Below are 14,250 nucleotides of genomic sequence, written 5' to 3' on the forward strand. Positions count from 1 at the left end.
ATCATCACCTTATTAATTGCGATTTATTTCCGGCGGTGCAGATTTGCGCAGTTTGTAGCAATTTAATTAAACCTGTTTCTACTACGTCCAATCATTGAGGACATTATTGGAAATACGATGGCGCCGAGCTGATTCATGGCCTTTATTAATGCTGGGGTCACCTCACCTGACCCCGGGTGGTCCGAGGCACTGCCAGGAACACATCGACTCATATTCAAAGGGTTTCACACACCTGGGTAAATTGTATGTTTTGAGTTTAGAAAATTTTTGGGAAAAAAAAATCTAGTAAATTTATTGCAGAAGAAATTCCATACAAAAATTCTATCGTTGCAGGTGAACATACTTTTTATTTTATTTATATATTATATATATTTAGATATTAATTACATATTATTTCTAGATATTTCTATATTATTTATATATTTACTTATATGTATTTCTATAGTTCATACACTGATATTTTTAAGTGCCGGCGCCTTTAAGAGGCCAAGATAATCGAAAGCCAAGGCTGGTAACAATGCGATCCGTACTGCGCAGGCGCACAGCTTTCGCTCGATCTGTTCTGTGACTGAGTCAGACCGCAGTACCGATCCCAGAGCGCATCGATGCGAATGTCTCCAGCGCTAATCAGCTTTATGGCTGCAAATCACAGTGTGTGACTGCGGGGAACGGGCGGAGATGGCGGCTGAGCACTGACCGGGGGATCGGAGGTATGAGGGCTGTATTGTATGAGTGGGCAGTGAAGGCTGGCATGGGACTGTTACATGGGGCTGCTGACAGCTGCCAGGCTGCAATCTACACTATGCTGCTTCACGCCGCCTCTTATTAAAGGGACCGGCTATTTCCAGCTTTATCTGTCAGGAAATCACCCGGACCCCTTGACTTTTTTTTTTTATTATTATTTTTTTATTTTAGTGTTTTCGTTATTTTCTCCTTTTTTTATATATATTTACATATCGGAACTTTACAAAGATATATTTTTCTTTTTTTACTTTTCACATTTCCTTTTTTTTTTTCATTTGAAAAGAGACTGGATTTAAACTAATATATATATAAAATGTCTGTGCCTTTTTGTGTACGCAGCTCCTATGCAGATCTATGTGCCTCCACTGGCGCTGTGTGTAGTTGGTTCTACATCTGGTATAATGGAAGAGAGTGTGACAGCAAGATTGGACTGCACAGGGTTTGTTTACTATTTGTAACCATGGAGACACATAGGTCTGCAGAGGAGCTGTGTACCCAAAATGGAACATAGATATTCTGATTAAAAGTGTTTTCTGGTTTTGGAAAAGCCCCGTCCCCCCCACTGTTGTTTTCTCACTGAGTCTCCGCTGCTGCTCTCGGTGTTCGTTATTGTCTGCAGCGCTGCAGCCGATCAGCAACTTGTGCTGTCAACTCAGGCTGAGCTCACTGACTGGCTGCAGCGCTCTTTTGATGTGATGTCAGTGCTGCAGACGATAACAGACACTGGGAGTATCGGCGGAGACTCAGCACTGGACCTGGGGATGGAGAGTAAAGCACAATTTGATATTAGCTCTAGAGCAATGGAAAAAAAAAAGTTTCAAAAGTCTACACACCCCAAAGAGTGTGGATCCCCACACCCTGAGCATCCTAGAGAGCTACAGTGCAGAAAGGAGAGAAGGTTATGAGGTGCGCGGCGACAGAGAAATGTCAGGACTGAAGCGTTTGATAATTTAGGTGAAAGCAGCGAATTGATCGGTTAGTGATCCCCAGTAAATGTTCACATGTCGCCGGTGATGTATAGAACGCGGGGTGATTGTGCCGCGCAGTGGACCTGAGCGGGGGGCTGCCGGATGAACGCGGGATAGGTGGACGTCATCTACAATGCATCTACAACTCCTTTCTATGTGACAAGTTTAAGGGAGAATAAAGCAGGACATGGCGGCCATTAAAATCAACATATGGTGGGATCTGCTGCGATGCCGGGGTTCCACTAGGGTTAGACCCCTCTTTTATTCTGTGATGCTGCAGCCTATGAACACGTTCATGCAACTTGTTGTTAAAAAGCTCTGCATGCAATGATTTTCCCCCATCCTAACTTCTGCCACTGTTATAGTCTCCCTCATTATTGCTGTCGCCACCGTTGTCTTTTCCCTCACCCACCCTCTCGCCTGCTGCCGCCGTCGTCTTCTCCCCTACCCACCGTTGCTTCTGCCATTATTGTTGTCTCCCCCACCTATCCTCGCCGCTGCCGCCATCTCCTCCCTCTCCCGCTGTCGTCAGTAGGTCATTATCATATTGGGGGAGATCTGACACCCGGTAATCCCATCAATCACCAAGGTGGCACAGTATATGAAAAAAAAAGTGCAGCGCCATACACGGCGTAGTGGCAGTTCTCAGTACTGCAGCTCAGATCACATTCACTTCAATAGGAGCCGAACTGCTGATATTTGTAACAGAAGATAGTCATATGAAAAAGTTTGGGCACCCCTATAAATCTTAAGCTTAATGTTTTTTTAAAATTGGTGTTTTTGCAGCAGCTATTTCAGTTTGATCTATGTAATAACTGTTGGACACAGTAATGTTTCTGCCTTGAAATGAGGTTTATTGTACTAACAGAAAATGTGCAATCTGCATTCAAACAAAATTTGACAGGTGCATAAGTATGGGCACCCTTATCATTTTCTTGTTTTAAATACTCCTACCTACTTTTTACTGACTTACTAAAGCACTTTTTTGGGTTTTGTAACCTCATTGAGCTTTGAACTTCATAGCCAGGTGTATGCAATCATGAGAAAGCTACTTAAAGTGGCCACTTGCAAGTTGTTCTCCTGTTTGAAAATCCTCTGAAGAGTGGCATCATGGGCTCCTCAAAACAACTGTCAAATGATCTGAAAACAAAGATTATTCAACATAGTTGTTCAGGGGAAGGATACAAAAAGCTGTCTCAGAGATTTAACCTGTCAGTTTCCACTGTGAGGAACATAGTAAGGAAATGGAAGAACACCAATTTTTAAAAAATATTGAGCTTAAGATTAATAGGGGTGCACAAACTTTTTCATATAACTGTATAATGTCTCTCCCCGTCTCCGTCTCCCCCCGCGTCTCTCTCTCTCTCTGTCTCCGCGTCTCTCTCTCTGTCTCCGCGTCTCTCTCTCTCTCTGTCTCCGCGTCTCTCTCTCTCTCTGTCTCCGCGTCTCTCTCTCTCTCTGTCTCCGCGTCTCTCTCTCTCTCTGTCTCCGCGTCTCTCTCTCTCTCTGTCTCCGCGTCTCTCTCTCTCTCTGTCTCCGCGTCTCTCTCTCTGTCTCCGCGTCTCTCTCTCTGTCTCCGCGTCTCTCTCTCTGTCTCCGCGTCTCTCTCTCTGTCTCCGCGTCTCTCTCTCTGTCTCCGCGTCTCTCTCTCTGTCTCCGCGTCTCTCTCTCTGTCTCCGCGTCTCTCTCTCTGTCTCCGCGTCTCTCTCTGTCTCCGCGTCTCTCTCTGTCTCCGCGTCTCTCTCTGTCTCCGCGTCTCTCTCTGTCTCCGCGTCTCTCTCTGTCTCCGCGTCTCTCTCTGTCTCCGCGTCTCTCTCTGTCTCCGCGTCTCTCTCTGTCTCCGCGTCTCTCTCTGTCTCCGCGTCTCTCTCTCTCTGTCTCCGCGTCTCTCTCTCTCTGTCTCCGCGTCTCTCTCTCTCTGTCTCCGCGTCTCTCTCTCTCTGTCTCCGCGTCTCTCTCTCTCTGTCTCCGCGTCTCTCTCTCTCTCTCTCTGTCTCCGCGTCTCTCTCTCTCTCTGTCTCCGCGTCTCTCTCTCTCTCTCTGTCTCCGCGTCTCTCTCTCTCTCTCTCTCTGTCTCCGCGTCTCTCTCTCTCTCTCTCTGTCTCCGCGTCTCTCTCTCTCTCTCTCTGTCTCCGCGTCTCTCTCTCTCTCTCTGTCTCCGCGTCTCTCTCTCTCTCTCTCTCTGTCTCCGCGTCTCTCTCTCTCTCTCTCTCTGTCTCCGCGTCTCTCTCTCTCTCTCTCTCTGTCTCCGCGTCTCTCTCTCTCTCTCTGTCTCCGCGTCTCTCTCTCTCTCTCTCTGTCTCCGCGTCTCTCTCTCTCTCTCTGTCTCCGCGTCTCTCTCTCTCTCTCTCTGTCTCCGCGTCTCTCTCTCTCTGTCTCCGCGTCTCTCTCTCTCTCTCTGTCTCCGCGTCTCTCTCTCTCTGTCTCCGCGTCTCTCTCTCTCTCTCTGTCTCCGCGTCTCTCTCTCTCTCTCTGTCTCCGCGTCTCTCTCTCTGTCTCCGCGTCTCTCTCTCTCTCTCTGTCTCCGCGTCTCTCTCTCTCTCTCTCTCTGTCTCCGCGTCTCTCTCTCTCTTTCTCTCTGTCTCCGCGTCTCTCTCTGTCTCCGCGTCTCTCTCTGTCTCCGCGTCTCTCTCTGTCTCCGCGTCTCTCTCTGTCTCCGCGTCTCTCTCTGTCTCCGCGTCTCTCTCTGTCTCCGCGTCTCTCTCTGTCTCCGCGTCTCTCTCTGTCTCCGCGTCTCTCTCTGTCTCCGCGTCTCTCTCTGTCTCCGCGTTTCTCTGTCTCCGCGTCTCTCTCTTTCTCTCTGTCTCCGCGTCTCTCTCTTTCTCTCTGTCTCCTGTCTCTCGGCGTCTCTCTCTTTCTCTCTGTCTCCGCGTCTCTCTCTTTCTCTCTGTCTCCGCGTCTCTCTCTTTCTCTCTGTCTCCGCGTCTCTCTCTCTCTGTCTCCGCCTCTCTCTGTCTCACGCCTCTCTCTCTCTGTCTCCGCTCTCTCTCTCTGTCTCCGCCTCTCTCTCTGTCTCCGCCTCTCTCTCTCTGTCTCCGCCTCTCTCTCTCTGTCTCCGCCTCTCTCTCTCTGTCTCCGCTCTCTCTCTGTCTCCGCTCTCTCTCTCTGTCTCCGCGTCTCTCTCTCTCTCTGTCTCCGCGTCTCTCTCTCTCTGTCTCCGCGTCTCTCTCTTCTCGTCTCTCTGCCGTCTCTCTCTGTCTCCGCGTCTCTCTCTCTCTCTCTCTCTGTCTCCGCGTCTCTCTCTCTCTCCTCTCTCTCTGTCTCCGCGTCTCTCTCTTTCTCTCTGTCTCCGCGTCTCTCTCTTCTCTCTGTCTCCGCGTCTCTCTCTTTCTCTCTGTCTCTCTCTCTCTCTCTGTCTCCGCCTCTCTCTGTCTCCGCCTCTCTCTCTCTGTCTCCGCCTCTCTCTCTCTGCTCTCTCCGCTGTCTCCGCCTCTCTCTCTCTGTCTCCGCCTCTCTCTCTCTGTCTCCGCCTCTCTCTCTCTGTCTCCGCCTCTCTCTCTCTGTCTCCGCCTCTCTTTCTCTGTCTCCGCGTCTCTCTCTCTCTCTGTCTCCGCGTCTCTCTCTCTCTCTCTCTCTCTCTCTCTCTCTCTCTCTGTCTCCGCGTCTCTCTCTGTCTCCGCGTCTCTCTCTCTCTCTCTCTCTCTCTGTCTCCGCGTCTCTCTCTCTCTGTCTCCGCGTCTCTCTCTGTCTCCGCGTCTCTCTCTCTCTCTCTCTGTCTCCGCGTCTCTCTCTCTCTGTCTCCGCGTCTCTCTCTCTCTGTCTCCGCGTCTCTCTCTCTCTGTCTCCGCGTCTCTCTCTCTCTGTCTCCGCGTCTCTCTCTCTCTGTCTCCGCGTCTCTCTCTCTCTGTCTCCGCGTCTCTCTCTCTCTGTCTCCGCGTCTCTCTCTCTCTGTCTCCGCGTCTCTCTCTCTCTGTCTCCGCGTCTCTCTCTCTCTCTCTCTGTCTCTGCGTCTCTCTCTCTCTGTCTCCACGTCTCTCTCTCTCTCTGTCTCCACGTCTCTCTCTCTCTCTGTCTCCGCGTCTCTCTCTCTGTCTCCACGTCTCTCTCTCTCTCTGTCTCCGCGTCTCTCTCTCTCTCTCTCTCTGTCTCCGCGTCTCTCTCTCTCTCTGTCTCCGCGTCTCTCTCTCTCTCTCTGTCTCCGCGTCTCTCTCTCTCTCTCTCTCTCTGTCTCCGCGTCTCTCTCTCTCTCTGTCTCCGCGTCTCTCTCTCTCTCTGTCTCCACGTCTCTCTCTCTCTCTGTCTCCGCGTCTCTCTCTGTCTCCGCGTCTCTCTCTCTCTGTCTCTCTCTGTCTCCGCGTCTCTCTCTCTCTCTGTCTCCGCGTCTCTCTCTCTCTGTCTCTCTCTGTCTCCGCGTCTCTCTCTCTCTGGCTCTCCGAACTATCCGATGGTGACTGAGTGTCTATTAATGCCGCCATATTGTACCCGTTGGGTTTTATAGATAAGGACGGTCTCGGGGCAGTTTGTAGTTTGGAGACTGTCTCTCCCTTATATTCCGGTGGCGTCGGGGATGAGGTGGACGCTATTTACAGACGCTGCGGTCTTCGTGGCTTTCCTGGCCTGCGCCCCCTGCGCCCTGTGGTCAGTATATCACCGTCAGATAAGGAGACATTTGTGGTTTTAGAAAGAGAAAAAAAGTTTCCCTTTTTTTTTTTTTGCTTCTAATAATACCATCTGTTTCTCCAACACCTTCTCATTTCCTAAAAATACACTTTCTGCTGTGGGAGAACCCCGGCCAGAACGGGAGTGTAGCGGGTGGTCCGGCACTGTCATAGCTGCGGTATCGTGTAGCCTCCTCCAGGGTCTGAAGGGTTAAATGGTTTGGAGATCAGTGACCGCCATGAGGTATATTTGGGCGCCTCTATGTATATCTCTGGATTTGGCTGCTTGCTGGGAGACGTGAGGTCAGCCGCTCCGGCCATCTGTCCTCGTGTCCCGCAGGATGACAGACATGGAGGAAAAAGAGGACTGACGAGGACGAAGGTGCTGGATTAATGGAATTACTGCACCAGGGATTATCGGCACCGACAAGGCAGATTTGACGTTTTTAGATTGGAAAAATCTGCAAAAAAAAAAATAGAACTTTTTGAGTGAAGTGAACTTCCACTAATCTGGAAGTGAGTGGGCTGGAAATCCTGAGTGGGCTGTGACAAATACTGCCCCGTTCGGGGGTTAGCAGGGGCGTCTGCCGGCAGAGCGGTGTCGTGAAGGACAGGTGGATTTTGGGAATCCCAGTGAAGGTCGATGACGGATCAGGGAGTTTAGCCGTGAGTACATTTTTATAAGCTTCTCTTCCAATAATTCAGAATCTCAATAACCCGGAGATTATTGGATTATCAGTATCTTACTTCCGCCGATTCATCAGATAGTTTGCACCGAAATGTTGCACAAAAAGTTTGCAACTTTTGCCATTTTTATCCACTTTCAACTTTTCTGAGAAGTTTTCAGGATTTAGCCGGGAGGAGGCCGAGCACCTGACTAATTCCTAAATTAAGGCAAAAACGTGCTCCAGCCGACCCCCCCCCAAGGCTTGGTGCACAGCAGCGTTCCCTGGATTAAGGCTGGTGTGCACAACCCCGGTGATGGTGAGTCGCCCCAATAGTGAACATCTGCGCCTGGTCTCCCCGTGGTCCTTACCTCAACCACAGGGGCGACGCAGACGGAAGAGGACCTCGAAAGCTCCTCATAATGCACCCATGCGTTGGAGGTGAAAGTGGCCCCTTATCCCTTGGGACAGGCTGCACCAATGATATGTGCTCCCCTGCTAGAACCACTGTGGGGGGATGGGGCTCTGCCTGTTGGGGGATGGGGCTCTGTCTGTGGGGGGGTGCTTATCAGCCACTATTGATAATGGATGCGGGTCCTCACCGTCATGTTCTAGGGAGAAGCTTTCAAATAAGATCGGAGGCTGCTACAGAAGCGAATGGGGGAACCGACCCATAGATATTTTTTGGAGTGAAGAGTTTTGGGCGTCACTTCTTCTAGAGTTTAGATATCCAGATATATATATATATATATATATATATATATATATATATATATATATATATATATATATATATATATATATATATATATATATAAAATCTCTGTGTACGGCTCTGCAGGACGCGTTTCGCAGCCTTGGATCCTATGCGCACAGCTGGACGCGTTGTGTATATACCACGCAGGTGACAGCCGTCTCTTCTCCGCTGGTCAGAGTCAATATTGGCGGAGCTGTGTACACTTTCCTGGCGCGCTCTTGTAGTTTGTTTTTGTCAGGCTGGTATCAAGTGTGCCAACGTGGGCGACTTACAGAGCGTGCTGCATGCTCCGGAGACCAGTGACATGTCCGCCTGAACGGGCAGCTGGGTAGATAATCTAATATATAACGTACACTACTACTCTCAGCGGACGCCGTTCTGTTCTGTAGATGATTCTTTGCTGTGGTTACAATAATTTAGGGCATTTGCTGGTGGCAACCGCAGCGTTCAATGTAGCTCCGTGCCTTGGGTTCCCAAAAAGCTGCATCTTGTAGCAATGGTTCATGTATAAGTAGCCTTATTCTTGTGTTTAACCTCACGTCTGGTCGGGTCCGGCCGCTCGGCTCCTATTGAAGTGAATGTGATCTGAGCTGCAATCTGAGCACGGACGCTACGCGGTGTACAGCGCTCTGCTGTTTCGGCTCCGCATACTGTATATACCCGGACACCGTGGAACCAGCAAACAGCGGATCGGAGCAGGTGCCGGGTGTAAGAGCCCCTACTGACATGGCACTGATGACCTGTTGGCTGTAGGAGATCAGTGAGGTGTGAGTAAGCACTTTTTTATTTTTTTTTCCTCCAAATTTTTGATGATTTATTTTTTTAAATCGCTATCTATATTTTTAAATAATCCTCAAACCTGAAAGTTTTAATTCAGACCACTGCACAGATTGCAGAGCATGCTCACATCACTCCCCCATAGAAGTCAATAGGTGATGGACAGAGAGCATGCCCACAACACTCCCCCATAGAAGTCGATAGATGATGGTCACTGAGCATACCCACAACACTCCCCCATAGAAGTCGATAGATGATGGTCACTGAGCATGCCCACAACTATCCCCCATAGAAGTCGATAGATGATGGTCACTGAGCATGCTCACAACGATCCCCCTTAGAAGTCGATAGATAATGGTCACTGAGCATACCCACAACACTCCCCCATAGAAGTCGATAGATGATGGTCACTGAGCATGCCCACAACGATCCCCCTTAGAAGTCGATAGATGATGGTCACTGAGCATGCCCACAACACTCCCCCATAGAAGTCGATAGATGATGGTCACTGAGCATGCTCACAATGATCCCCCTTAGAAGTCGATAGATAATGGTCACTGAGCATACCCACAACACTCCCCCATAGAAGTCGATAGATCATGGTCACTGAGCATGCCCACAACGATCCCCCTTAGAAGTCGATAGATGATGGTCACTGAGCATGCCCACAACACTCCCCCATAGAAGTCGATAGATGATGGTCACTGAGCATGCCCACAACGATCCCCCTTAGAAGTCGATAGATGATGGTCACTGAGCATGTCCACAACACTACCCCATAGAAGTCGATAGATGATGGTCACTGAGCATGCCCACAACGATCCCCCTTAGAAGTCGATAGATGATGGTCACTGAGCATGCCCATAACGATCCCCCTTAGAAGTCGATAGATGATGGTCACTGAGCATGCCCACAACACTCCCCCATAGAAGTCGATAGATAATGGTCACTGAGCATGCCCACAACACTCCCCCCATGGGAGTCGATTGAGGATAGTCACTGATCATGCCCACAACACTGACCCATAGAAGTAAATAGATATTTTGCTGTCGCTGCTCCATGTGGCTGCTGTAAAGCAGATCTCTAACTGCTGTAAAAAGCTGCTCTGATGTGACTGCCGCCCCCATAATCCTGGTCTGAAAATAGAATAAAAATCGACATTGAGAATATCAAAACCAATTAGAAATATGTATAGAAATTAATAAAATCTCTTCTTATTGTAAGGTGCTGATCTCTGGAGACCCCGGCGGTGGGGTGCTACCAGCGCCTCTGTATAGGGATTTGTGGGATTTCAGTAATTGGTCCATTTCAGCCAAGTTTTTTTTTTCATAAATTCAGCAAAACACTTCATTACCAGGCATGAGGACTGAGGGCCGCCGTCCGCAGAGGGCCACAGAGGGCCGCACCTGCACCCCCGTACGTCCGGTTATTAGTATTACCAGGATTGTGTGGGAATCGGATGCAGAGAACACAAGGATTGTTCTGGTGCCGGCTCCGCTCTCTAATCTCCAGCTCCCGGCTCGGGTTTAATCCCTCCCAGCGTCTTTGGAAAGTTTCATGTCCGGACTCCTCGGAGCTTTGATCTGCGGCGACGGATCCACCAGGAGCCTGTAACTACAGAAATCAGCGTATGAAGGGTTGTCATTGTCACGTACGCGCCTGGTATCCGGCAAGGAACGGTTACCACATCATAGACTTGCATCCTGAACTTTTACTATTCTATGCTGGGACTTGTAGTGACTCTCCGCACAAGTACGTGCAAGGGGTGCAAGCCTCATCCTCTGTATCCGCAGGCAGGTGATGGTGTATAGCGCTACCTTCATCTATAGTAAGCCCTTATTTATACATCCATACCGTCATTTTTGACCTGTGACGAAATCACGGGGAGCCACCGGTTTGCCACGTTTGCTGCCGCCATCTTGGTGCTCCAATCTGGGCTTCATAGATCATTAACTTCAGTATATACCGCAATTATCTAGCATTGCCAACTATAGAGCAAGCAATCAAACGCAGATTCACATCCCCTGGGGGGGGGGGTGCTGAAAAAAAAAGTTTTAAAAAATATATACAAAAGTTTAAATTGCCCCCTCTTTTTGCAGATTAAAAAAAATAAAAATTAAGTAATAAAAAAAAAAAGAAAAAAATATGGTATTGGCGCATCCTCGAAAAGTCTAATCTATGGAAATCCAGAATGATTTCACCTGTACACTAGATTTCGAAGAGGGGGGGGGGACAATCAAAAGACCAGAATTGTGATTTTATAAATCGTCGTCTGCTCCCCAAAATGGTAACGATAAAAAACACAAATAACGCGACCTTGTACGACTCCATCGACGGAAAAATCAAAAAATTTAAATGACTAAAAAATATATATTTTTTTTCTATTAGTTACTGAAATGTGAAAAAATAAACTATACAAGTTGGGTATCTTGTGATCGTTCCAACCTGGAGAATAATGTCGCTGGATCATTTTTACCGCACATTGAATGCCCTAAAAACAAAACTCGAAAACAAATGGTGAAAATGTTTTTTTTTGTTTTTTTTTCACTATTTAGCTTTACTTTTTTTCCCCCGTTTTTCAGGACGTTATATGATTAAATGAATGAGGTCGTTTGAAACTACAACTCATCCTGCAAAAAAGCAAACAATTAAGAAGCCGTGAGGAGTCAGAAATGAATTAAAAAAAAAAGTTATAAACAAAAGTGCAAGAGTGGAAATTGGCCTTGACTGGAAGGAGTTAAATCCGTGTACAGCGTTACTGACTATAGTGGCGCCATAAAATATATAAATATGCCCCATCAGCCGCTGCCGGAGCAGTGTCACCTACTGTAGTGTCTGTTGCTAGGCAACTGCCAAAACTTTGGAAAGTCGCCTAGCAACCACAGCTAAAATGATTGATCGTTTCGCCAGTGTTCCCCTTTACGTTGTAATCATGTTTCTCCTGATGGCCGTTTATCTGAGCGCTGACAGCGTGGAATTTGGCACATGTGTGGGGTCCCGACGTTACGTGATGGTTCGGCAAAACAGGGTGGTCGTCATTTAACTTTTCCTGCAGAATATGGCAGCTGCTGTTTCTAAGGACAATGGCTGGAATATTTTTTCTTTCTATCTCTCCCGTTCTGTTATTTCTTTAAAGTAAAACCGGGTTCAGAAGGATCTGCTCCGAAATCCTCCTTTAAAAAAAACCAAACAACAAAAAAAAAAGCCCTCACTTCCCTTACTCCTCGTATAAAATCCACTGTTAATATGTAGAGGTTTTTCTTAGCATTTTTTTATTTTTCCAGGACGAAAAACGAACAGATTTGTTGTGGGATCTGCTCCCAATTTGATTATTCCAAAAATTGCTCCTGGGGAAAAAACTCTTTAAAAAAAAAAAATGCTTCAGGACAGAAAAGCGGCTTTACATGCATACAATCTTTATTTTTTTTTTATTTATTTTTTCTGAAGATGATTCTGCTTGAAAACTCATTTGTTTCTGCCTCTAAAAACTGTCTGAATACACACTAAGGTTATGTGCGCACGTTCAGGATTTGCTTGCAGCAATTTCTGCAGCGTTCTTGCTGCCAAGAGGTGCAGAACTTTGCTTGCAGAAATGCTGCACCTTTTTTTTTTTTTTGCATTTTCATGCGTTTTTTGCCTGCGGATTTGCCATTATTTTTTTCCAATACATTGCATAGGAAAAACGCACAAAGAATGGACATGCTGCTTCACTTTCCGCACATGAAATTCTGTAAGGAAAAATTTTGATCATGTGCACAGATCTTGCAAAAACTTGTAGGAAAAGCTGGGATAAGGTTTGCAATGCATTTTTGGGGCCAATTCCGAGCAGATTTACCGCATCAAAAACGCACCGTGTGCACATAGCCTGAAGGATCACAGAAAGTTTTTTGAAGCGTCCGTAAATCATGAGTTTTTAAAATGGAAACTGCTGTAGGAATCGGTTTGGTGTTTAGAAAGTGTTTTTTTTTTTTTTTCTTTTCTGAAGTGGTTTTGGAAGAGTCCTTATTTTCCTAGTGTTTTTTTTTTGTCTGTTTTGCAGCCTTTTGATTGGACAGTGTTTTGCACTGGCTTTCATTAGGAGCCCCTTCAAAGAAGGAACATGCACTTTCTTTTTCCCACCATGAGTTTTTTTTTTAAAACCTATTCTGGTTAAAGCTAAAAAAAAAAAAGCAAACAAATCCTCATAGGAACCGCTCAGTGCATTCCTCATAGAAATGCATACGAAGATGTTTGTATGCAGTTTTTGAGTTGGATTTTTGCTTGTATCTGCTAAAGAAAAAAAACTTCTGGAAAAACAAAAACTCTGTAAAAGTTATTATGAGGCAAATGACTGAGATTTCTCAACTCTCATTCACGCGGTGCGTTTTTTCCTATAGTGTGTTTAAAAAAACAAAAAAAAACAAAACAGCACATCAGTTCTTTCATCAGCGCTTTTTACTACAGTTTTTCCACATTAAGCTCAAAATGAGGCACAAAAAAATAAAAAAAACGCGTCAAAAAACAGTGCGGAATTTCTGCTGCGGTTTTCTGGCTCTAGCCTGTGTTTTTCATGCAGGAAAGAAAAATGCTGTGTGTGAACATACCCTAAGAATATGTCTGTGTTTCGGCTGCTGTGCGGCCGGTCGTGGAATTAATGGATATTTAGACAGAACCGGTTTGACTTATTTTGAGCTCTCATTGAATACCCATTCGACGCCACGTGTTTCTAACAGGCTTTTTTGCTGCCGCTCCGGTTCAAAGTCCATTATTCTAGCACAATAAAGGACACACCACATGGCTTCCTGTAAGCGCTGGTTAACAGATTAGTGGTCAGGAGTTTCCAACCTGCATTTTATACAAGTCTTTATATTTTGTTTCATTTGTTCAACCTTATAATGTAGATATAGGCCTCATTTATCAAAAAATGACTATAATGGAAAACTACCTGTCGCCCATAGCAACCAATCACAGCGCAGCTTTCATTTTTTAAACTGTTGTGGTAAAATGAAAGCTGCTTTCTGATTGGATGCTATAAGCGTTCCCTGTTTCTGAGGGCCGGAAGCCATGTTTTTAGAATTCTGTATAACAAGGCCGATACCTGAGAAGGACTGATGCCATCAGAGCGTGCTGCCATCTCCGCATTTTAGTATTTTAAAAGATTTCAATATGTCGCCCATCAGTTCTGAGAGCCACAAGCTCCTTGTGCTGATGGGTTGCCATAGCAGCCACGTGTCTTCTGAAGACCGCCGTGTCGGCCATGTTTGTACACATGCAGCTGGTCTTCATATGAGATCATCAATTTCACAATAACCCGCATTGCCATATTATTGCGTCGGGTTAATGTCCCCCAAGATGTAATAAAAAAAAAACAAAAAAAAAACGAAAAAATTCTTTAAAAAAATCACTTCACCCAACATAAATATTGAAACGTAAAAAAAAATGTACATACTTTTATATTTTACTAGTAATAAATATTTTCATATAAGTTAAAGGGGTATTCCTATCTCCAAGATCCTATCCCAATATGTAGTAGGTATAATAATATTAGCAAATACCTCCAGTTATAAATATAGTATAGTTTTTCTGATAACCTATGTCACTTACCTCATGTGCAGGGCGTTGCAGTCGCTTAGGTATCCATGGTTACGACCACTCTCATAGTGACAGTTAGTTGCTATTGGTTGTAACCATAGATATCTAAGCTACTCCAATGCCCTGCACATGGGGTAAGTGACATCTAGTTCTTCTAATAACCTATGTCA

The 14,250-nt window shown here is 46.4% G+C and overlaps 1 protein-coding gene and 1 long non-coding RNA gene across 4 annotated transcripts in view; one reads left to right on the forward strand and one right to left on the reverse strand.

Moving 5' to 3' along the window:
* The first annotated feature begins 568 nt into the window (after window positions 1-568).
* Window positions 569-14,250, forward strand: part of LARGE2 (LARGE xylosyl- and glucuronyltransferase 2) — a 76,125-nt gene continuing 62,443 nt past the window's right edge. For 2 of the 3 annotated variants that reach the window (XM_073658848.1, XM_073658850.1), the window contains exon 1: window positions 569-710. The gene's annotated coding sequence lies outside the window, so the exon portion shown is untranslated. Of the gene's footprint in view, window positions 711-6,562; window positions 6,977-14,250 lie in introns of those variants that run through there. The other variant, XM_073658849.1, reaches the window with a different exon arrangement.
* Window positions 8,622-14,250, reverse strand: part of LOC141174149 (uncharacterized) — a 53,731-nt gene continuing 48,102 nt past the window's right edge. Inside the window, exon 3 of the long non-coding RNA XR_012252795.1 lies at window positions 8,622-10,123. This is a non-coding gene — a long non-coding RNA (uncharacterized lncRNA). The remainder of the gene's footprint in view (window positions 10,124-14,250) is intronic.

This window comes from Phyllobates terribilis, unplaced genomic scaffold (genome assembly GCF_046119375.1).
Source record: "Phyllobates terribilis strain yellow unplaced genomic scaffold, ASM4611937v1 Scaffold_13__5_contigs__length_258822181, whole genome shotgun sequence".
NCBI lineage: Eukaryota > Metazoa > Chordata > Amphibia > Anura > Dendrobatidae > Phyllobates > Phyllobates terribilis.